An 18,076-nucleotide genomic window follows, 5' to 3' on the forward strand; every position below is an offset into this window, starting at 1 on the left:
TTAAGCCTTTTTAAGCGATACATCCCTGAACCACTTACATTGGGTCCAAAAAGCTGACTCTGCTTTCTCACCAAGTCTCCCAGAGGATCTTGAGTGAAAACCAGTTTCAGTTTTTGACAAACGCTTCTGATTCAATTTGGAATCCAGTTGAAGCTCATTGTGACCCCGTGCAGAGTCATGCATGATCACTTCACAAGGCAGTGAGTCATCAGAGCGGTTTTGCACACTTGTCAAACTCTGCCAGGCCATTGCCTCAGTTTCATTGACCCAGTGTAGAATTCACCTTTAAAACTCCACAATTGTTTGAGTGTTTGCTTTTCTACAAGGTAAGAACAGAGTGCACCGTTCCCAGCGGCACTGCAATGCTAGGTCGATGCGTGGAGAGAAGGGAGCAAGCTCCAAATTTCTGCTCCTCTTGCCAAAAATCTGCTTAATATGTAGTCCTCATATAGAGGACATATCAGATATTAAACTGATAAGAACAGATACTACACTTGATCTTAGCCAAAAGGCCGAGAAGCGATAATCCACAAGTGTTGGATGTCCATGCCAAGCTCTTGGCGCAATTCTCCCTTGCTGTGGTACCCCGTTTGTAGGTGTGCATAACAATGGCTGCTGCTCATCACCTCCGCCTAAGCTCTCCTTTGTGGACACTTGATTTCTGACCTAGACAATTCTTTGACTTTTCACAATTTCATAAGGCTCAGCCATAAAGCAAAGCCTGCCAAAAATAGATTCAACTCATGTTTGTTCCTCTCCACGGAAGTCTTTAGTAAAAGGCGAAAGACTTGTGCGTTATGAAGAGAAACCAGAGTCAGCATGGCCCTCTGTTCGAGAGCAGCGGAGGAGCCTCTCGGTCACAGTCACCACCTACGCGGTGGGCCTCTCTTTGCTTTCCGCATGTCAGATTCTAGTATACAACATTCCCACCACGCCCCCATCTGCCAACCAAAATTATACAAGTCTTTATTTGCTCCTGCCCTGACTAGTGATTGGCTTTTAAGCCTTTTTAAGCGATACATCCCTGAACCACTTACATTGGGTCCAAAAAGCTGACTCTGCTTTCTCACCAAGTCTCCCAGAGGATCTTGAGTGAAAACCAGTTTCAGTTTTTGACAAACGCTTCTGATTCAATTTGGAATCCAGTTGAAGCTCATTGTGACCCCGTGCAGAGTCATGCATGATCACTTCACAAGGCAGTGAGTCATCAGAGCGGTTTTGCACACTTGTCAAACTCTGCCAGGCCATTGCCTCAGTTTCATTGACCCAGTGTAGAATTCACCTTTAAAACTCCACAATTGTTTGAGTGTTTGCTTTTCTACAAGGTAAGAACAGAGTGCACCGTTCCCAGCGGCACTGCAATGCTAGGTCGATGCGTGGAGAGAAGGGAGCAAGCTCCAAATTTCTGCTCCTCTTGCCAAAAATCTGCTTAATATGTAGTCCTCATATAGAGGACATATCAGATATTAAACTGATAAGAACAGATACTACACTTGATCTTAGCCAAAAGGCCGAGAAGCGATAATCCACAAGTGTTGGATGTCCACGCCAAGCTCTTGGCGCAATTCTCCCTTGCTGTGGTACCCCGTTTGTAGGTGTGCATAACAATGGCTGCTGCTCATCACCTCCGCCTAAGCTCTTTGTGGACACTTGATTTCTGACCTAGACAATTCTTTGACTTTTCACAATTTCATAAGGCTCAGCCATAAAGCAAAGCCTGCCAAAAATAGATTCAACTCATGTTTGTTCCTCTCCACGGAAGTCTTTAGTAAAAGGCGAAAGACTTGTGCGTTATGAAGAGAAACCAGAGTCAGCATGGCCCTCTGTTCGAGAGCAGTGAAGGAGCCTCTCGGTCACAGTCACCACCTACGCGGTGGGCCTCTCTTTGCTTTCCGCATGTCAGATTCTAGTATACAACATTCCCACCACGCCCCCATCTGCCAACCAAAATTATACAAGTCTTTATTTGCTCCTGCCCTGACTAGTGATTGGCTTTTAAGCCTTTTTAAGCGATACATCCCTGAACCACTTACATTGGGTCCAAAAAGCTGACTCTGCTTTCTCACCAAGTCTCCCAGAGGATCTTGAGTGAAAACCAGTTTCAGTTTTTGACAAACGCTTCTGATTCAATTTGGAATCCAGTTGAAGCTCATTGTGACCCCGTGCAGAGTCATGCATGATCACTTCACAAGGCAGTGAGTCATCAGAGCGGTTTTGCACACTTGTCAAACTCTGCTAGGCCATTCCCTCAGTTTCATTGACCCAGTGTAGAATTCACCTTTAAAACTCCACAATTGTTTGAGTGTTTGCTTTTCTACAAGGTAAGAACAGAGTGCACCGTTCCCAGCAGCACTGCAATGCTAGGTCGATGCGTGGAGAGAAGGGAGCAAGCTCCAAATTTCTGCTCCTCTTGCCAAAAATCTGCTTAATATGTAGTCCTCATATAGAGGACATATCAGATATTAAACTGATAAGAACAGATACTACACTTGATCTTAGCCAAAAGGCCGAGAAGCGATAATCCACAAGTGTTGGATGTCCATGCCAAGCTCTTGGCGCAATTCTCCCTTGCTGTGGTACCCCGTTTGTAGGTGTGCATAACAATGGCTGCTGCTCATCACCTCCGCCTAAGCTCTCCTTTGTGGACACTTGATTTCTGACCTAGACAATTCTTTGACTTTTCACAATTTCATAAGGCTCAGCCATAAAGCAAAGCCTGCCAAAAATAGATTCAACTCATGTTTGTTCCTCTCCACGGAAGTCTTTAGTAAAAGGCGAAAGACTTGTGCGTTATGAAGAGAAACCAGAGTCAGCATAGCCCTCTGTTCGAGAGCAGCGGAGGAGCCTCTCGGTCACAGTCACCACCTACGCGGTGGGCCTCTCTTTGCTTTCCGCATGTCAGATTCTAGTATACAACATTCCCACCACGCCCCCATCTGCCAACCAAAATTATACAAGTCTTTATTTGCTCCTGCCCTGACTAGTGATTGGCTTTTAAGCCTTTTTAAGCGATACATCCCTGAACCACTTACATTGGGTCCAAAAAGCTGACTCTGCTTTCTCACCAAGTCTCCCAGAGGATCTTGAGTGAAAACCAGTTTCAGTTTTTGACAAACGCTTCTGATTCAATTTGGAATCCAGTTGAAGCTCATTGTGACCCCGTGCAGAGTCATGCATGATCACTTCACAAGGCAGTGAGTCATCAGAGCGGTTTTGCACACTTGTCAAACTCTGCTAGGCCATTCCCTCAGTTTCATTGACCCAGTGTAGAATTCACCTTTAAAACTCCACAATTGTTTGAGTGTTTGCTTTTCTACAAGGTAAGAACAGAGTGCACCGTTCCCAGCAGCACTGCAATGCTAGGTCGATGCGTGGAGAGAAGGGAGCAAGCTCCAAATTTCTGCTCCTCTTGCCAAAAATCTGCTTAATATGTAGTCCTCATATAGAGGACATATCAGATATTAAACTGATAAGAACAGATACTACACTTGATCTTAGCCAAAAGGCCGAGAAGCGATAATCCACAAGTGTTGGATGTCCATGCCAAGCTCTTGGCGCAATTCTCCCTTGCTGTGGTACCCCGTTTGTAGGTGTGCATAACAATGGCTGCTGCTCATCACCTCCGCCTAAGCTCTCCTTTGTGGACACTTGATTTCTGACCTAGACAATTCTTTGACTTTTCACAATTTCATAAGGCTCAGTCATAAAGCAAAGCCTGCCAAAAATAGATTCAACTCATGTTTGTTCCTCTCCACGGAAGTCTTTAGTAAAAGGCGAAAGACTTGTGCGTTATGAAGAGGAACCAGAGTCAGCATGGCCCTCTGTTCGAGAGCAGCGGAGGAGCCTCTCGGTCACAGTCACCACCTACGCGGTGGGCCTCTCTTTGCTTTCCGCATGTCAGATTCTAGTATACAACATTCCCACCACGCCCCCATCTGCCAACCAAAATTATACAAGTCTTTATTTGCTCCTGCCCTGACTAGTGATTGGCTTTTAAGCCTTTTTAAGCGATACATCCCTGAACCACTTACATTGGGTCCAAAAAGCTGACTCTGCTTTCTCACCAAGTCTCCCAGAGGATCTTGAGTGAAAACAGTTTCAGTTTTTGACAAACGCTTCTGATTCAATTTGGAATCCAGTTGAAGCTCATTGTGACCCCTTGCAGAGTCATGCATGATCACTTCACAAGGCAGTGAGTCATCAGAGCGGTTTTGCACACTTGTCAAACTCTGCCAGGCTATTCCCTCAGTTTCATTTACCCAGTGTAGAATTCACCTTTAAAACTCCACAATTGTTTGAGTGTTTGCTTTTCTACAAGGTAAGAACAGAGTGCACCGTTCCCAGCGGCACTGCAATGCTAGGTCGATGCGTGGAGAGAAGGGAGCAAGCTCCAAATTTCTGCTCCTCTTGCCAAAAATCTGCTTAATATGTAGTCCTCATATAGAGGACATATCAGATATTAAACTGATAAGAACAGATACTACACTTGATCTTAGCCAAAAGGCCGAGAAGCGATAATCCACGAGTGTTGGATGTCCACGCCAAGCTCTTGGCGCAATTCTCCCTTGCTGTGGTACCCCGTTTGTAGGTGTGCATAACAATGGCTGCTGCTCATCACCTCCGCCTAAGCTCTCCTTTGTGGACACTTGATTTCTGACCTAGACAATTCTTTGACTTTTCACAATTTCATAAGGCTCAGCCATAAAGCAAAGCCTGCCAAAAATAGATTCAACTCATGTTTGTTCCTCTCCACGGAAGTCTTTAGTAAAAGGCGAAAGACTTGTGCGTTATGAAGAGAAACCAGAGTCAGCATGGCCCTCTGTTCGAGAGCAGCGGAGGAGCCTCTCGGTCACAGTCACCACCTACGCGGTGGGCCTCTCTTTGCTTTCCGCATGTCAGATTCTAGTATACAACATTCCCACCACGCCCCCATCTGCCAACCAAAATTATACAAGTCTTTATTTGCTCCTGCCCTGACTAGTGATTGGCTTTTAAGCCTTTTTAAGCGATACATCCCTGAACCACTTTAATTGGGTCCAAAAAGCTGACTCTGCTTTCTCACCAAGTCTCCCAGAGGATCTTGAGTGAAAACAGTTTCAGTTTTTGACAAACGCTTCTGATTCAATTTGGAATCCAGTTGAAGCTCATTGTGACCCCTTGCAGAGTCATGCATGATCACTTCACAAGGCAGTGAGTCATCAGAGCGGTTTTGCACACTTGTCAAACTCTGCCAGGCTATTCCCTCAGTTTCATTGACCCAGTGTAGAATTCACCTTTAAAACTCCACAATTGTTTGAGTGTTTGCTTTTCTACAAGGTAAGAACAGAGTGCACCGTTCCCAGCGGCACTGCAATGCTAGGTCGATGCGTGGAGAGAAGGGAGCAAGCATCAAATTTCTGCTCCTCTTGCCAAAAATTTGCTTAATATGTAGACCTCATATAGAGGACATATCAGATATTAAACTGATAAGAACAGATACTACACTTGATCTTAGCCAAAAGGCCGAGAAGCGATAATCCACAAGTGTTGGATGTCCACGCCAAGCTCTTGGCGCAATTCTCCCTTGCTGTGGTACCCCGTTTGTAGGTGTGCATAACAATGGCTGCTGCTCATCACCTCCGCCTAAGCTCTCCTTTGTGGACACTTGATTTCTGACCTAGACAATTCTTTGACTTTTCACAATTTCATAAGGCTCAGCCATAAAGCAAAGCCTGCCAAAAATAGATTCAACTCATGTTTGTTCCTCTCCACGGAAGTCTTTAGTAAAAGGCGAAAGACTTGTGCGTTATGAAGAGAAACCAGAGTCAGCATGGCCCTCTGTTCGAGAGCAGCGGAGGAGCCTCTCGGTCACAGTCACCACCTACGCGGTGGGCCTCTCTTTGCTTTCCGCATGTCAGATTCTAGTATACAACATTCCCACCACGCCCGCATCTGCCAACCAAAATTATACAAGTCTTTATTTGCTCCTGCCCTGACTAGGGATTGGCTTTTAAGCCTTTTTAAGCGATACATCCCTGAACCACTTACATTGGGTCCAAAAAGCTGACTCTGCTTTCTCACCAAGTCTCCCAGAGGATCTTGAGTGAAAACAGTTTCAGTTTTTGACAAACGCTTCTGATTCAATTTGGAATCCAGTTGAAGCTCATTGTGACCCCTTGCAGAGTCATGCATGATCACTTCACAAGGCAGTGAGTCATCAGAGCGGTTTTGCACACTTGTCAAACTCTGCCAGGCTATTCCCTCAGTTTCATTGACCCAGTGTAGAATTCACCTTTAAAACTCCACAATTGTTTGAGTGTTTGCTTTTCTACAAGGTAAGAACAGAGTGCACCGTTCCCAGCGGCACTGCAATGCTATGTCGATGCTTGGAGAGAAGGGAGCAAGCTCCAAATTTCTGCTCCTCTTGCCAAAAATCTGCTTAATATGTAGTCCTCACATAGAGGACATATCAGATATTAAACTGATAAGAACAGATACTACACTTGATCTTAGCCAAAAGGCCGAGAAGCGATAATCCACAAGTGTTGGATGTCCACGCCAAGCTCTTGGCGCAATTCTCCCTTGCTGTGGTACCCTGTTTGTAGGTGTGCATAACAATGGCTGCTGCTCATCACCTCCGCCTAAGCTCTCCTTTGTGGACACTTGATTTCTGACCTAGACAATTCTTTGACTTTTCACAATTTCATAAGGCTCAGCCATAAAGCAAAGCCTGCCAAAAATAGATTCAACTCATGTTTGTTCCTCTCCACGGAAGTCTTTAGTAAAAGGCGAAAGACTTGTGCGTTATGAAGAGAAACCAGAGTCAGCATGGCCCTCTGTTCGAGAGCAGTGAAGGAGCCTCTCGGTCACAGTCACCACCTACGCGGTGGGCCTCTCTTTGCTTTCCGCATGTCAGATTCTAGTATACAACATTCCCACCACGCCCCCATCTGCCAACCAAAATTATACAAGTCTTTATTTGCTCCTGCCCTGACTAGTGATTGGCTTTTAAGCCTTTTTAAGCGATACATCCCTGAACCACTTACATTGGGTCCAAAAAGCTGACTCTGCTTTCTCACCAAGTCTCCCAGAGGATCTTGAGTGAAAACCAGTTTCAGTTTTTGACAAACGCTTCTGATTCAATTTGGAATCCAGTTGAAGCTCATTGTGACCCCGTGCAGAGTCATGCATGATCACTTCACAAGGCAGTGAGTCATCAGAGCGGTTTTGCACACTTGTCAAACTCTGCTAGGCCATTCCCTCAGTTTCATTGACCCAGTGTAGAATTCACCTTTAAAACTCCACAATTGTTTGAGTGTTTGCTTTTCTACAAGGTAAGAACAGAGTGCACCGTTCCCAGCAGCACTGCAATGCTAGGTCGATGCGTGGAGAGAAGGGAGCAAGCTCCAAATTTCTGCTCCTCTTGCCAAAAATCTGCTTAATATGTAGTCCTCATATTGAGGACATATCAGATATTAAACTGATAAGAACAGATACTACACTTGATCTTAGCCAAAAGGCCGAGAAGCGATAATCCACAAGTGTTGGATGTCCACGCCAAGCTCTTGGCGCAATTCTCCCTTGCTGTGGTACCCCGTTTGTAGGTGTGCATAACAATGGCTGCTGCTCATCACCTCCGCCTAAGCTCTCCTTTGTGGACACTTGATTTCTGACCTAGACAATTCTTTGACTTTTCACAATTTCATAAGGCTCAGCCATAAAGCAAAGCCTGCCAAAAATAGATTCAACTCATGTTTGTTCCTCTCCACGGAAGTCTTTAGTAAAAGGCGAAAGACTTGTGCGTTATGAAGAGGAACCAGAGTCAGCATGGCCCTCTGTTCGAGAGCAGCGGAGGAGCCTCTCGGTCACAGTCACCACCTACGCGGTGGGCCTCTCTTTGCTTTCCGCATGTCAGATTCTAGTATACAACATTCCCACCACGCCCCCATCTGCCAACCAAAATTATACAAGTCTTTATTTGCTCCTGCCCTGACTAGTGATTGGCTTTTAAGCCTTTTTAAGCGATACATCCCTGAACCACTTACATTGGGTCCAAAAAGCTGACTCTGCTTTCTCACCAAGTCTCCCAGAGGATCTTGAGTGAAAACCAGTTTCAGTTTTTGACAAACGCTTCTGATTCAATTTGGAATCCAGTTGAAGCTCATTGTGACCCCGTGCAGAGTCATGCATGATCACTTCACAAGGCAGTGAGTCATCAGAGCGGTTTTGCACACTTGTCAAACTCTGCCAGGCCATTCCCTCAGTTTCATTGACCCAGTGTAGAATTCACCTTTAAGACTCCACAATTGTTTGAGTGTTTGCTTTTCTACAAGGTAAGAACAGAGTGCACCGTTCCCAGCGGCACTGCAATGCTAGGTCGATGCGTGGAGAGAAGGGAGCAAGCTCCAAATTTCTGCTCCTCTTGCCAAAAATCTGCTTAATATGTAGTCCTCATATAGAGGACATATCAGATATTAAACTGATAAGAACAGATACTACACTTGATCTTAGCCAAAAGGCCGAGAAGCGATAATCCACAAGTGTTGGATGTCCACGCCAAGCTCTTGGCGCAATTCTCCCTTGCTGTGGTACCCCGTTTGTAGGTGTGCATAACAATGGCTGCTGCTCATCACCTCCGCCTAAGCTCTTTGTGGACACTTGATTTCTGACCTAGACAATTCTTTGACTTTTCACAATTTCATAAGGCTCAGCCATAAAGCAAAGCCTGCCAAAAATAGATTCAACTCATGTTTGTTCCTCTCCACGGAAGTCTTTAGTAAAAGGCGAAAGACTTGTGCGTTATGAAGAGAAACCAGAGTCAGCATGGCCCTCTGTTCGAGAGCAGCGGAGGAGCCTCTCGGTCACAGTCACCACCTACGCGGTGGGCCTCTCTTTGCTTTCCGCATGTCAGATTCTAGTATACAACATTCCCACCACGCCCCCATCTGCCAACCAAAATTATACAAGTCTTTATTTGCTCCTGCCCTGACTAGTGATTGGCTTTTAAGCCTTTTTAAGCGATACATCCCTGAACCACTTTAATTGGGTCCAAAAAGCTGACTCTGCTTTCTCACCAAGTCTCCCAGAGGATCTTGAGTGAAAACAGTTTCAGTTTTTGACAAACGCTTCTGATTCAATTTGGAATCCAGTTGAAGCTCATTGTGACCCCTTGCAGAGTCATGCATGATCACTTCACAAGGCAGTGAGTCATCAGAGCGGTTTTGCACACTTGTCAAACTCTGCCAGGCTATTCCCTCAGTTTCATTGACCCAGTGTAGAATTCACCTTTAAAACTCCACAATTGTTTGAGTGTTTGCTTTTCTACAAGGTAAGAACAGAGTGCACCGTTCCCAGCGGCACTGCAATGCTAGGTCGATGCGTGGAGAGAAGGGAGCAAGCATCAAATTTCTGCTCCTCTTGCCAAAAATTTGCTTAATATGTAGACCTCATATAGAGGACATATCAGATATTAAACTGATAAGAACAGATACTACACTTGATCTTAGCCAAAAGGCCGAGAAGCGATAATCCACAAGTGTTGGATGTCCACGCCAAGCTCTTGGCGCAATTCTCCCTTGCTGTGGTACCCCGTTTGTAGGTGTGCATAACAATGGCTGCTGCTCATCACCTCCGCCTAAGCTCTCCTTTGTGGACACTTGATTTCTGACCTAGACAATTCTTTGACTTTTCACAATTTCATAAGGCTCAGCCATAAAGCAAAGCCTGCCAAAAATAGATTCAACTCATGTTTGTTCCTCTCCACGGAAGTCTTTAGTAAAAGGCGAAAGACTTGTGCGTTATGAAGAGAAACCAGAGTCAGCATGGCCCTCTGTTCGAGAGCAGCGGAGGAGCCTCTCGGTCACAGTCACCACCTACGCGGTGGGCCTCTCTTTGCTTTCCGCATGTCAGATTCTAGTATACAACATTCCCACCACGCCCGCATCTGCCAACCAAAATTATACAAGTCTTTATTTGCTCCTGCCCTGACTAGGGATTGGCTTTTAAGCCTTTTTAAGCGATACATCCCTGAACCACTTACATTGGGTCCAAAAAGCTGACTCTGCTTTCTCACCAAGTCTCCCAGAGGATCTTGAGTGAAAACAGTTTCAGTTTTTGACAAACGCTTCTGATTCAATTTGGAATCCAGTTGAAGCTCATTGTGACCCCTTGCAGAGTCATGCATGATCACTTCACAAGGCAGTGAGTCATCAGAGCGGTTTTGCACACTTGTCAAACTCTGCCAGGCTATTCCCTCAGTTTCATTGACCCAGTGTAGAATTCACCTTTAAAACTCCACAATTGTTTGAGTGTTTGCTTTTCTACAAGGTAAGAACAGAGTGCACCGTTCCCAGCGGCACTGCAATGCTATGTCGATGCTTGGAGAGAAGGGAGCAAGCTCCAAATTTCTGCTCCTCTTGCCAAAAATCTGCTTAATATGTAGTCCTCACATAGAGGACATATCAGATATTAAACTGATAAGAACAGATACTACACTTGATCTTAGCCAAAAGGCCGAGAAGCGATAATCCACAAGTGTTGGATGTCCACGCCAAGCTCTTGGCGCAATTCTCCCTTGCTGTGGTACCCTGTTTGTAGGTGTGCATAACAATGGCTGCTGCTCATCACCTCCGCCTAAGCTCTCCTTTGTGGACACTTGATTTCTGACCTAGACAATTCTTTGACTTTTCACAATTTCATAAGGCTCAGCCATAAAGCAAAGCCTGCCAAAAATAGATTCAACTCATGTTTGTTCCTCTCCACGGAAGTCTTTAGTAAAAGGCGAAAGACTTGTGCGTTATGAAGAGAAACCAGAGTCAGCATGGCCCTCTGTTCGAGAGCAGTGAAGGAGCCTCTCGGTCACAGTCACCACCTACGCGGTGGGCCTCTCTTTGCTTTCCGCATGTCAGATTCTAGTATACAACATTCCCACCACGCCCCCATCTGCCAACCAAAATTATACAAGTCTTTATTTGCTCCTGCCCTGACTAGTGATTGGCTTTTAAGCCTTTTTAAGCGATACATCCCTGAACCACTTACATTGGGTCCAAAAAGCTGACTCTGCTTTCTCACCAAGTCTCCCAGAGGATCTTGAGTGAAAACCAGTTTCAGTTTTTGACAAACGCTTCTGATTCAATTTGGAATCCAGTTGAAGCTCATTGTGACCCCGTGCAGAGTCATGCATGATCACTTCACAAGGCAGTGAGTCATCAGAGCGGTTTTGCACACTTGTCAAACTCTGCTAGGCCATTCCCTCAGTTTCATTGACCCAGTGTAGAATTCACCTTTAAAACTCCACAATTGTTTGAGTGTTTGCTTTTCTACAAGGTAAGAACAGAGTGCACCGTTCCCAGCAGCACTGCAATGCTAGGTCGATGCGTGGAGAGAAGGGAGCAAGCTCCAAATTTCTGCTCCTCTTGCCAAAAATCTGCTTAATATGTAGTCCTCATATTGAGGACATATCAGATATTAAACTGATAAGAACAGATACTACACTTGATCTTAGCCAAAAGGCCGAGAAGCGATAATCCACAAGTGTTGGATGTCCACGCCAAGCTCTTGGCGCAATTCTCCCTTGCTGTGGTACCCCGTTTGTAGGTGTGCATAACAATGGCTGCTGCTCATCACCTCCGCCTAAGCTCTCCTTTGTGGACACTTGATTTCTGACCTAGACAATTCTTTGACTTTTCACAATTTCATAAGGCTCAGCCATAAAGCAAAGCCTGCCAAAAATAGATTCAACTCATGTTTGTTCCTCTCCACGGAAGTCTTTAGTAAAAGGCGAAAGACTTGTGCGTTATGAAGAAAAACCAGAGTCAGCATGGCCCTCTGTTCGAGAGCAGCGGAGGAGCCTCTCGGTCACAGTCACCACCTACGCGGTGGGCCTCTCTTTGCTTTCCGCATGTCAGATTCTAGTATACAACATTCCCACCACGCCCCCATCTGCCAACCAAAATTATACAAGTCTTTATTTGCTCCTGCCCTGACTAGTGATTGGCTTTTAAGCCTTTTTAAGCGATACATCCCTGAACCACTTACATTGGGTCCAAAAAGCTGACTCTGCTTTCTCACCAAGTCTCCCAGAGGATCTTGAGTGAAAACCAGTTTCAGTTTTTGACAAACGCTTCTGATTCAATTTGGAATCCAGTTGAAGCTCATTGTGACCCCGTGCAGAGTCATGCATGATCACTTCACAAGGCAGTGAGTCATCAGAGCGGTTTTGCACACTTGTCAAACTCTGCCAGGCCATTCCCTCAGTTTCATTGACCCAGTGTAGAATTCACCTTTAAGACTCCACAATTGTTTGAGTGTTTGCTTTTCTACAAGGTAAGAACAGAGTGCACCGTTCCCAGCGGCACTGCAATGCTAGGTCGATGCGTGGAGAGAAGGGAGCAAGCTCCAAATTTCTGCTCCTCTTGCCAAAAATCTGCTTAATATGTAGTCCTCATATAGAGGACATATCAGATATTAAACTGATAAGAACAGATACTACACTTGATCTTAGCCAAAAGGCCGAGAAGCGATAATCCACAAGTGTTGGATGTCCACGCCAAGCTCTTGGCGCAATTCTCCCTTGCTGTGGTACCCCGTTTGTAGGTGTGCATAACAATGGCTGCTGCTCATCACCTCCGCCTAAGCTCTTTGTGGACACTTGATTTCTGACCTAGACAATTCTTTGACTTTTCACAATTTCATAAGGCTCAGCCATAAAGCAAAGCCTGCCAAAAATAGATTCAACTCATGTTTGTTCCTCTCCACGGAAGTCTTTAGTAAAAGGCGAAAGACTTGTGCGTTATGAAGAGAAACCAGAGTCAGCATGGCCCTCTGTTCGAGAGCAGTGAAGGAGCCTCTCGGTCACAGTCACCACCTACGCGGTGGGCCTCTCTTTGCTTTCCGCATGTCAGATTCTAGTATACAACATTCCCACCACGCCCCCATCTGCCAACCAAAATTATACAAGTCTTTATTTGCTCCTGCCCTGACTAGTGATTGGCTTTTAAGCCTTTTTAAGCGATACATCCCTGAACCACTTACATTGGGTCCAAAAAGCTGACTCTGCTTTCTCACCAAGTCTCCCAGAGGATCTTGAGTGAAAACCAGTTTCAGTTTTTGACAAACGCTTCTGATTCAATTTGGAATCCAGTTGAAGCTCATTGTGACCCCGTGCAGAGTCATGCATGATCACTTCACAAGGCAGTGAGTCATCAGAGCGGTTTTGCACACTTGTCAAACTCTGCTAGGCCATTCCCTCAGTTTCATTGACCCAGTGTAGAATTCACCTTTAAAACTCCACAATTGTTTGAGTGTTTGCTTTTCTACAAGGTAAGAACAGAGTGCACCGTTCCCAGCAGCACTGCAATGCTAGGTCGATGCGTGGAGAGAAGGGAGCAAGCTCCAAATTTCTGCTCCTCTTGCCAAAAATCTGCTTAATATGTAGTCCTCATATTGAGGACATATCAGATATTAAACTGATAAGAACAGATACTACACTTGATCTTAGCCAAAAGGCCGAGAAGCGATAATCCACAAGTGTTGGATGTCCACGCCAAGCTCTTGGCGCAATTCTCCCTTGCTGTGGTACCCCGTTTGTAGGTGTGCATAACAATGGCTGCTGCTCATCACCTCCGCCTAAGCTCTCCTTTGTGGACACTTGATTTCTGACCTAGACAATTCTTTGACTTTTCACAATTTCATAAGGCTCAGCCATAAAGCAAAGCCTGCCAAAAATAGATTCAACTCATGTTTGTTCCTCTCCACGGAAGTCTTTAGTAAAAGGCGAAAGACTTGTGCGTTATGAAGAGAAACCAGAGTCAGCATGGCCCTCTGTTCGAGAGCAGCGGAGGAGCCTCTCGGTCACAGTCACCACCTACGCGGTGGGCCTCTCTTTGCTTTCCGCATGTCAGATTCTAGTATACAACATTCCCACCACGCCCCCATCTGCCAACCAAAATTATACAAGTCTTTATTTGCTCCTGCCCTGACTAGTGATTGGCTTTTAAGCCTTTTTAAGCGATACATCCCTGAACCACTTACATTGGGTCCAAAAAGCTGACTCTGCTTTCTCACCAAGTCTCCCAGAGGATCTTGAGTGAAAACCAGTTTCAGTTTTTGACAAACGCTTCTGATTCAATTTGGAATCCAGTTGAAGCTCATTGTGACCCCGTGCAGAGTCATGCATGATCACTTCACAAGGCAGTGAGTCATCAGAGCGGTTTTGCACACTTGTCAAACTCTGCCAGGCCATTGCCTCAGTTTCATTGACCCAGTGTAGAATTCACCTTTAAAACTCCACAATTGTTTGAGTGTTTGCTTTTCTACAAGGTAAGAACAGAGTGCACCGTTCCCAGCGGCACTGCAATGCTAGGTCGATGCGTGGAGAGAAGGGAGCAAGCTCCAAATTTCTGCTCCTCTTGCCAAAAATCTGCTTAATATGTAGTCCTCATATAGAGGACATATCAGATATTAAACTGATAAGAACAGATACTACACTTGATCTTAGCCAAAAGGCCGAGAAGCGATAATCCACAAGTGTTGGATGTCCATGCCAAGCTCTTGGCGCAATTCTCCCTTGCTGTGGTACCCCGTTTGTAGGTGTGCATAACAATGGCTGCTGCTCATCACCTCCGCCTAAGCTCTCCTTTGTGGACACTTGATTTCTGACCTAGACAATTCTTTGACTTTTCACAATTTCATAAGGCTCAGCCATAAAGCAAAGCCTGCCAAAAATAGATTCAACTCATGTTTGTTCCTCTCCACGGAAGTCTTTAGTAAAAGGCGAAAGACTTGTGCGTTATGAAGAGAAACCAGAGTCAGCATGGCCCTCTGTTCGAGAGCAGCGGAGGAGCCTCTCGGTCACAGTCACCACCTACGCGGTGGGCCTCTCTTTGCTTTCCGCATGTCAGATTCTAGTATACAACATTCCCACCACGCCCCCATCTGCCAACCAAAATTATACAAGTCTTTATTTGCTCCTGCCCTGACTAGTGATTGGCTTTTAAGCCTTTTTAAGCGATACATCCCTGAACCACTTACATTGGGTCCAAAAAGCTGACTCTGCTTTCTCACCAAGTCTCCCAGAGGATCTTGAGTGAAAACCAGTTTCAGTTTTTGACAAACGCTTCTGATTCAATTTGGAATCCAGTTGAAGCTCATTGTGACCCCGTGCAGAGTCATGCATGATCACTTCACAAGGCAGTGAGTCATCAGAGCGGTTTTGCACACTTGTCAAACTCTGCCAGGCCATTGCCTCAGTTTCATTGACCCAGTGTAGAATTCACCTTTAAAACTCCACAATTGTTTGAGTGTTTGCTTTTCTACAAGGTAAGAACAGAGTGCACCGTTCCCAGCGGCACTGCAATGCTAGGTCGATGCGTGGAGAGAAGGGAGCAAGCTCCAAATTTCTGCTCCTCTTGCCAAAAATCTGCTTAATATGTAGTCCTCATATAGAGGACATATCAGATATTAAACTGATAAGAACAGATACTACACTTGATCTTAGCCAAAAGGCCGAGAAGCGATAATCCACAAGTGTTGGATGTCCACGCCAAGCTCTTGGCGCAATTCTCCCTTGCTGTGGTACCCCGTTTGTAGGTGTGCATAACAATGGCTGCTGCTCATCACCTCCGCCTAAGCTCTTTGTGGACACTTGATTTCTGACCTAGACAATTCTTTGACTTTTCACAATTTCATAAGGCTCAGCCATAAAGCAAAGCCTGCCAAAAATAGATTCAACTCATGTTTGTTCCTCTCCACGGAAGTCTTTAGTAAAAGGCGAAAGACTTGTGCGTTATGAAGAGAAACCAGAGTCAGCATGGCCCTCTGTTCGAGAGCAGCGGAGGAGCCTCTCGGTCACAGTCACCACCTACGCGGTGGGCCTCTCTTTGCTTTCCGCATGTCAGATTCTAGTATACAACATTCCCACCACGCCCCCATCTGCCAACCAAAATTATACAAGTCTTTATTTGCTCCTGCCCTGACTAGTGATTGGCTTTTAAGCCTTTTTAAGCGATACATCCCTGAACCACTTACATTGGGTCCAAAAAGCTGACTCTGCTTTCTCACCAAGTCTCCCAGAGGATCTTGAGTGAAAACCAGTTTCAGTTTTTGACAAACGCTTCTGATTCAATTTGGAATCCAGTTGAAGCTCATTGTGACCCCGTGCAGAGTCATGCATGATCACTTCACAAGGCAGTGAGTCATCAGAGCGGTTTTGCACACTTGTCAAACTCTGCCAGGCCATTGCCTCAGTTTCATTGACCCAGTGTAGAATTCACCTTTAAAACTCCACAATTGTTTGAGTGTTTGCTTTTCTACAAGGTAAGAACAGAGTGCACCGTTCCCAGCGGCACTGCAATGCTAGGTCGATGCGTGGAGAGAAGGGAGCAAGCTCCAAATTTCTGCTCCTCTTGCCAAAAATCTGCTTAATATGTAGTCCTCATATAGAGGACATATCAGATATTAAACTGATAAGAACAGATACTACACTTGATCTTAGCCAAAAGGCCGAGAAGCGATAATCCACGAGTGTTGGATGTCCACGCCAAGCTCTTGGCGCAATTCTCCCTTGCTGTGGTACCCCGTTTGTAGGTGTGCATAACAATGGCTGCTGCTCATCACCTCCGCCTAAGCTCTCCTTTGTGGACACTTGATTTCTGACCTAGACAATTCTTTGACTTTTCACAATTTCATAAGGCTCAGCCATAAAGCAAAGCCTGCCAAAAATAGATTCAACTCATGTTTGTTCCTCTCCACGGAAGTCTTTAGTAAAAGGCGAAAGACTTGTGCGTTATGAAGAGAAACCAGAGTCAGCATGGCCCTCTGTTCGAGAGCAGCGGAGGAGCCTCTCGGTCACAGTCACCACCTACGCGGTGGGCCTCTCTTTGCTTTCCGCATGTCAGATTCTAGTATACAACATTCCCACCACGCCCCCATCTGCCAACCAAAATTATACAAGTCTTTATTTGCTCCTGCCCTGACTAGTGATTGGCTTTTAAGCCTTTTTAAGCGATACATCCCTGAACCACTTACATTGGGTCCAAAAAGCTGACTCTGCTTTCTCACCAAGTCTCCCAGAGGATCTTGAGTGAAAACCAGTTTCAGTTTTTGACAAACGCTTCTGATTCAATTTGGAATCCAGTTGAAGCTCATTGTGACCCCGTGCAGAGTCATGCATGATCACTTCACAAGGCGGTGAGTCATCAGAGCGGTTTTGCACACTTGTCAAACTCTGCCAGGCCATTCCCTCAGTTTCATTGACCCAGTGTAGAATTCACCTTTAAAACTCCACAATTGTTTGAGTGTTTGCTTTTCTACAAGGTAAGAACAGAGTGCACCGTTCCCAGCGGCACTGCAATGCTAGGTCGATGCGTGGAGAGAAGGGAGCAAGCTCCAACTTTCTGCTCCTCTTGCCAAAAATCTGCTTAATATGTAGTCCTCATATAGAGGACATATCAGATATTAAACTGATAAGAACAGATACTACACTTGATCTTAGCCAAAAGGCCGAGAAGCGATAATCCACAAGTGTTGGATGTCCACGCCAAGCTCTTGGCGCAATTCTCCCTTGCTGTGGTACCCCGTTTGTAGGTGTGCATAACAATGGCTGCTGCTCATCACCTCCGCCTAAGCTCTTTGTGGACACTTGATTTCTGACCTAGACAATTCTTTGACTTGTCACAATTTCATAAGGCTCAGCCATAAAGCAAAGCCTGCCAAAAATAGATTCAACTCATGTTTGTTCCTCTCCACGGAAGTCTTTAGTAAAAGGCGAAAGACTTGTGCGTTATGAAGAGAAACCAGAGTCAGCATGGCCCTCTGTTCGAGAGCAGTGAAGGAGCCTCTCGGTCACAGTCACCACCTACGCGGTGGGCCTCTCTTTGCTTTCCGCATGTCAGATTCTAGTATACAACATTCCCACCACGCCCCCATCTGCCAACCAAAATTATACAAGTCTTTATTTGCTCCTGCCCTGACTAGTGATTGGCTTTTAAGCCTTTTTAAGCGATACATCCCTGAACCACTTACATTGGGTCCAAAAAGCTGACTCTGCTTTCTCACCAAGTCTCCCAGAGGATCTTGAGTGAAAACCAGTTTCAGTTTT

General features: G+C 45.5%; 36 non-coding genes across 36 annotated transcripts; all 36 read right to left on the minus strand.

The window, feature by feature from the left end:
* Window positions 1–332: 332 nt before the first annotated feature.
* On the minus strand, window positions 333–524 carry LOC128452947 (U2 spliceosomal RNA). Its single transcript, XR_008341424.1, has one exon. It is a non-coding gene; the product is annotated as a U2 spliceosomal RNA (small nuclear RNA).
* Window positions 525–704: 180 nt separating this feature from the next.
* On the minus strand, window positions 705–817 carry LOC128452181 (U5 spliceosomal RNA). The gene has a single exon (XR_008340685.1). It is a non-coding gene; the product is annotated as a U5 spliceosomal RNA (small nuclear RNA).
* Window positions 818–1,331: 514 nt separating this feature from the next.
* LOC128452948 (U2 spliceosomal RNA) lies at window positions 1,332–1,523 on the minus strand. Its single transcript, XR_008341425.1, has one exon. It is a non-coding gene; the product is annotated as a U2 spliceosomal RNA (small nuclear RNA).
* A 177-nt stretch (window positions 1,524–1,700) lies between these two features.
* LOC128452182 (U5 spliceosomal RNA) lies at window positions 1,701–1,813 on the minus strand. Its single transcript, XR_008340686.1, has one exon. It is a non-coding gene; the product is annotated as a U5 spliceosomal RNA (small nuclear RNA).
* A 514-nt stretch (window positions 1,814–2,327) lies between these two features.
* On the minus strand, window positions 2,328–2,519 carry LOC128451757 (U2 spliceosomal RNA). The gene has a single exon (XR_008340289.1). It is a non-coding gene; the product is annotated as a U2 spliceosomal RNA (small nuclear RNA).
* Window positions 2,520–2,699: 180 nt separating this feature from the next.
* Window positions 2,700–2,812, minus strand: LOC128452183 (U5 spliceosomal RNA). The gene has a single exon (XR_008340687.1). It is a non-coding gene; the product is annotated as a U5 spliceosomal RNA (small nuclear RNA).
* Window positions 2,813–3,326: 514 nt separating this feature from the next.
* Window positions 3,327–3,518, minus strand: LOC128451758 (U2 spliceosomal RNA). Its single transcript, XR_008340290.1, has one exon. It is a non-coding gene; the product is annotated as a U2 spliceosomal RNA (small nuclear RNA).
* A 180-nt stretch (window positions 3,519–3,698) lies between these two features.
* Window positions 3,699–3,811, minus strand: LOC128452343 (U5 spliceosomal RNA). The gene has a single exon (XR_008340840.1). It is a non-coding gene; the product is annotated as a U5 spliceosomal RNA (small nuclear RNA).
* Window positions 3,812–4,324: 513 nt separating this feature from the next.
* LOC128452949 (U2 spliceosomal RNA) lies at window positions 4,325–4,516 on the minus strand. The gene has a single exon (XR_008341426.1). It is a non-coding gene; the product is annotated as a U2 spliceosomal RNA (small nuclear RNA).
* A 180-nt stretch (window positions 4,517–4,696) lies between these two features.
* Window positions 4,697–4,809, minus strand: LOC128452184 (U5 spliceosomal RNA). The gene has a single exon (XR_008340688.1). It is a non-coding gene; the product is annotated as a U5 spliceosomal RNA (small nuclear RNA).
* A 513-nt stretch (window positions 4,810–5,322) lies between these two features.
* On the minus strand, window positions 5,323–5,514 carry LOC128451947 (U2 spliceosomal RNA). Its single transcript, XR_008340468.1, has one exon. It is a non-coding gene; the product is annotated as a U2 spliceosomal RNA (small nuclear RNA).
* Window positions 5,515–5,694: 180 nt separating this feature from the next.
* Window positions 5,695–5,807, minus strand: LOC128452331 (U5 spliceosomal RNA). The gene has a single exon (XR_008340829.1). It is a non-coding gene; the product is annotated as a U5 spliceosomal RNA (small nuclear RNA).
* Window positions 5,808–6,320: 513 nt separating this feature from the next.
* LOC128451917 (U2 spliceosomal RNA) lies at window positions 6,321–6,512 on the minus strand. The gene has a single exon (XR_008340439.1). It is a non-coding gene; the product is annotated as a U2 spliceosomal RNA (small nuclear RNA).
* Window positions 6,513–6,692: 180 nt separating this feature from the next.
* On the minus strand, window positions 6,693–6,805 carry LOC128452185 (U5 spliceosomal RNA). Its single transcript, XR_008340689.1, has one exon. It is a non-coding gene; the product is annotated as a U5 spliceosomal RNA (small nuclear RNA).
* A 514-nt stretch (window positions 6,806–7,319) lies between these two features.
* On the minus strand, window positions 7,320–7,511 carry LOC128452849 (U2 spliceosomal RNA). Its single transcript, XR_008341331.1, has one exon. It is a non-coding gene; the product is annotated as a U2 spliceosomal RNA (small nuclear RNA).
* Window positions 7,512–7,691: 180 nt separating this feature from the next.
* Window positions 7,692–7,804, minus strand: LOC128451991 (U5 spliceosomal RNA). Its single transcript, XR_008340502.1, has one exon. It is a non-coding gene; the product is annotated as a U5 spliceosomal RNA (small nuclear RNA).
* A 514-nt stretch (window positions 7,805–8,318) lies between these two features.
* Window positions 8,319–8,510, minus strand: LOC128452950 (U2 spliceosomal RNA). The gene has a single exon (XR_008341427.1). It is a non-coding gene; the product is annotated as a U2 spliceosomal RNA (small nuclear RNA).
* A 177-nt stretch (window positions 8,511–8,687) lies between these two features.
* Window positions 8,688–8,800, minus strand: LOC128452187 (U5 spliceosomal RNA). Its single transcript, XR_008340691.1, has one exon. It is a non-coding gene; the product is annotated as a U5 spliceosomal RNA (small nuclear RNA).
* Window positions 8,801–9,313: 513 nt separating this feature from the next.
* LOC128451948 (U2 spliceosomal RNA) lies at window positions 9,314–9,505 on the minus strand. Its single transcript, XR_008340469.1, has one exon. It is a non-coding gene; the product is annotated as a U2 spliceosomal RNA (small nuclear RNA).
* Window positions 9,506–9,685: 180 nt separating this feature from the next.
* On the minus strand, window positions 9,686–9,798 carry LOC128452332 (U5 spliceosomal RNA). Its single transcript, XR_008340830.1, has one exon. It is a non-coding gene; the product is annotated as a U5 spliceosomal RNA (small nuclear RNA).
* A 513-nt stretch (window positions 9,799–10,311) lies between these two features.
* LOC128451918 (U2 spliceosomal RNA) lies at window positions 10,312–10,503 on the minus strand. Its single transcript, XR_008340440.1, has one exon. It is a non-coding gene; the product is annotated as a U2 spliceosomal RNA (small nuclear RNA).
* Window positions 10,504–10,683: 180 nt separating this feature from the next.
* On the minus strand, window positions 10,684–10,796 carry LOC128452188 (U5 spliceosomal RNA). Its single transcript, XR_008340692.1, has one exon. It is a non-coding gene; the product is annotated as a U5 spliceosomal RNA (small nuclear RNA).
* Window positions 10,797–11,310: 514 nt separating this feature from the next.
* Window positions 11,311–11,502, minus strand: LOC128452850 (U2 spliceosomal RNA). Its single transcript, XR_008341332.1, has one exon. It is a non-coding gene; the product is annotated as a U2 spliceosomal RNA (small nuclear RNA).
* A 180-nt stretch (window positions 11,503–11,682) lies between these two features.
* Window positions 11,683–11,795, minus strand: LOC128452514 (U5 spliceosomal RNA). The gene has a single exon (XR_008341007.1). It is a non-coding gene; the product is annotated as a U5 spliceosomal RNA (small nuclear RNA).
* Window positions 11,796–12,309: 514 nt separating this feature from the next.
* On the minus strand, window positions 12,310–12,501 carry LOC128452951 (U2 spliceosomal RNA). The gene has a single exon (XR_008341428.1). It is a non-coding gene; the product is annotated as a U2 spliceosomal RNA (small nuclear RNA).
* A 177-nt stretch (window positions 12,502–12,678) lies between these two features.
* Window positions 12,679–12,791, minus strand: LOC128452189 (U5 spliceosomal RNA). The gene has a single exon (XR_008340693.1). It is a non-coding gene; the product is annotated as a U5 spliceosomal RNA (small nuclear RNA).
* A 514-nt stretch (window positions 12,792–13,305) lies between these two features.
* LOC128452851 (U2 spliceosomal RNA) lies at window positions 13,306–13,497 on the minus strand. Its single transcript, XR_008341333.1, has one exon. It is a non-coding gene; the product is annotated as a U2 spliceosomal RNA (small nuclear RNA).
* Window positions 13,498–13,677: 180 nt separating this feature from the next.
* LOC128452190 (U5 spliceosomal RNA) lies at window positions 13,678–13,790 on the minus strand. Its single transcript, XR_008340694.1, has one exon. It is a non-coding gene; the product is annotated as a U5 spliceosomal RNA (small nuclear RNA).
* A 514-nt stretch (window positions 13,791–14,304) lies between these two features.
* Window positions 14,305–14,496, minus strand: LOC128452952 (U2 spliceosomal RNA). Its single transcript, XR_008341429.1, has one exon. It is a non-coding gene; the product is annotated as a U2 spliceosomal RNA (small nuclear RNA).
* A 180-nt stretch (window positions 14,497–14,676) lies between these two features.
* LOC128452191 (U5 spliceosomal RNA) lies at window positions 14,677–14,789 on the minus strand. Its single transcript, XR_008340695.1, has one exon. It is a non-coding gene; the product is annotated as a U5 spliceosomal RNA (small nuclear RNA).
* A 514-nt stretch (window positions 14,790–15,303) lies between these two features.
* LOC128452954 (U2 spliceosomal RNA) lies at window positions 15,304–15,495 on the minus strand. Its single transcript, XR_008341431.1, has one exon. It is a non-coding gene; the product is annotated as a U2 spliceosomal RNA (small nuclear RNA).
* Window positions 15,496–15,672: 177 nt separating this feature from the next.
* Window positions 15,673–15,785, minus strand: LOC128452192 (U5 spliceosomal RNA). The gene has a single exon (XR_008340696.1). It is a non-coding gene; the product is annotated as a U5 spliceosomal RNA (small nuclear RNA).
* Window positions 15,786–16,299: 514 nt separating this feature from the next.
* LOC128452955 (U2 spliceosomal RNA) lies at window positions 16,300–16,491 on the minus strand. The gene has a single exon (XR_008341432.1). It is a non-coding gene; the product is annotated as a U2 spliceosomal RNA (small nuclear RNA).
* A 180-nt stretch (window positions 16,492–16,671) lies between these two features.
* On the minus strand, window positions 16,672–16,784 carry LOC128452193 (U5 spliceosomal RNA). The gene has a single exon (XR_008340697.1). It is a non-coding gene; the product is annotated as a U5 spliceosomal RNA (small nuclear RNA).
* Window positions 16,785–17,298: 514 nt separating this feature from the next.
* LOC128451817 (U2 spliceosomal RNA) lies at window positions 17,299–17,490 on the minus strand. The gene has a single exon (XR_008340345.1). It is a non-coding gene; the product is annotated as a U2 spliceosomal RNA (small nuclear RNA).
* A 177-nt stretch (window positions 17,491–17,667) lies between these two features.
* On the minus strand, window positions 17,668–17,780 carry LOC128452194 (U5 spliceosomal RNA). Its single transcript, XR_008340698.1, has one exon. It is a non-coding gene; the product is annotated as a U5 spliceosomal RNA (small nuclear RNA).
* Window positions 17,781–18,076: the final 296 nt, after the last annotated feature.

The sequence above is a fragment of the Pleuronectes platessa genome, chromosome 11 (genome assembly GCF_947347685.1).
Source record: "Pleuronectes platessa chromosome 11, fPlePla1.1, whole genome shotgun sequence".
Lineage (NCBI taxonomy): Eukaryota > Metazoa > Chordata > Actinopteri > Pleuronectiformes > Pleuronectidae > Pleuronectes > Pleuronectes platessa.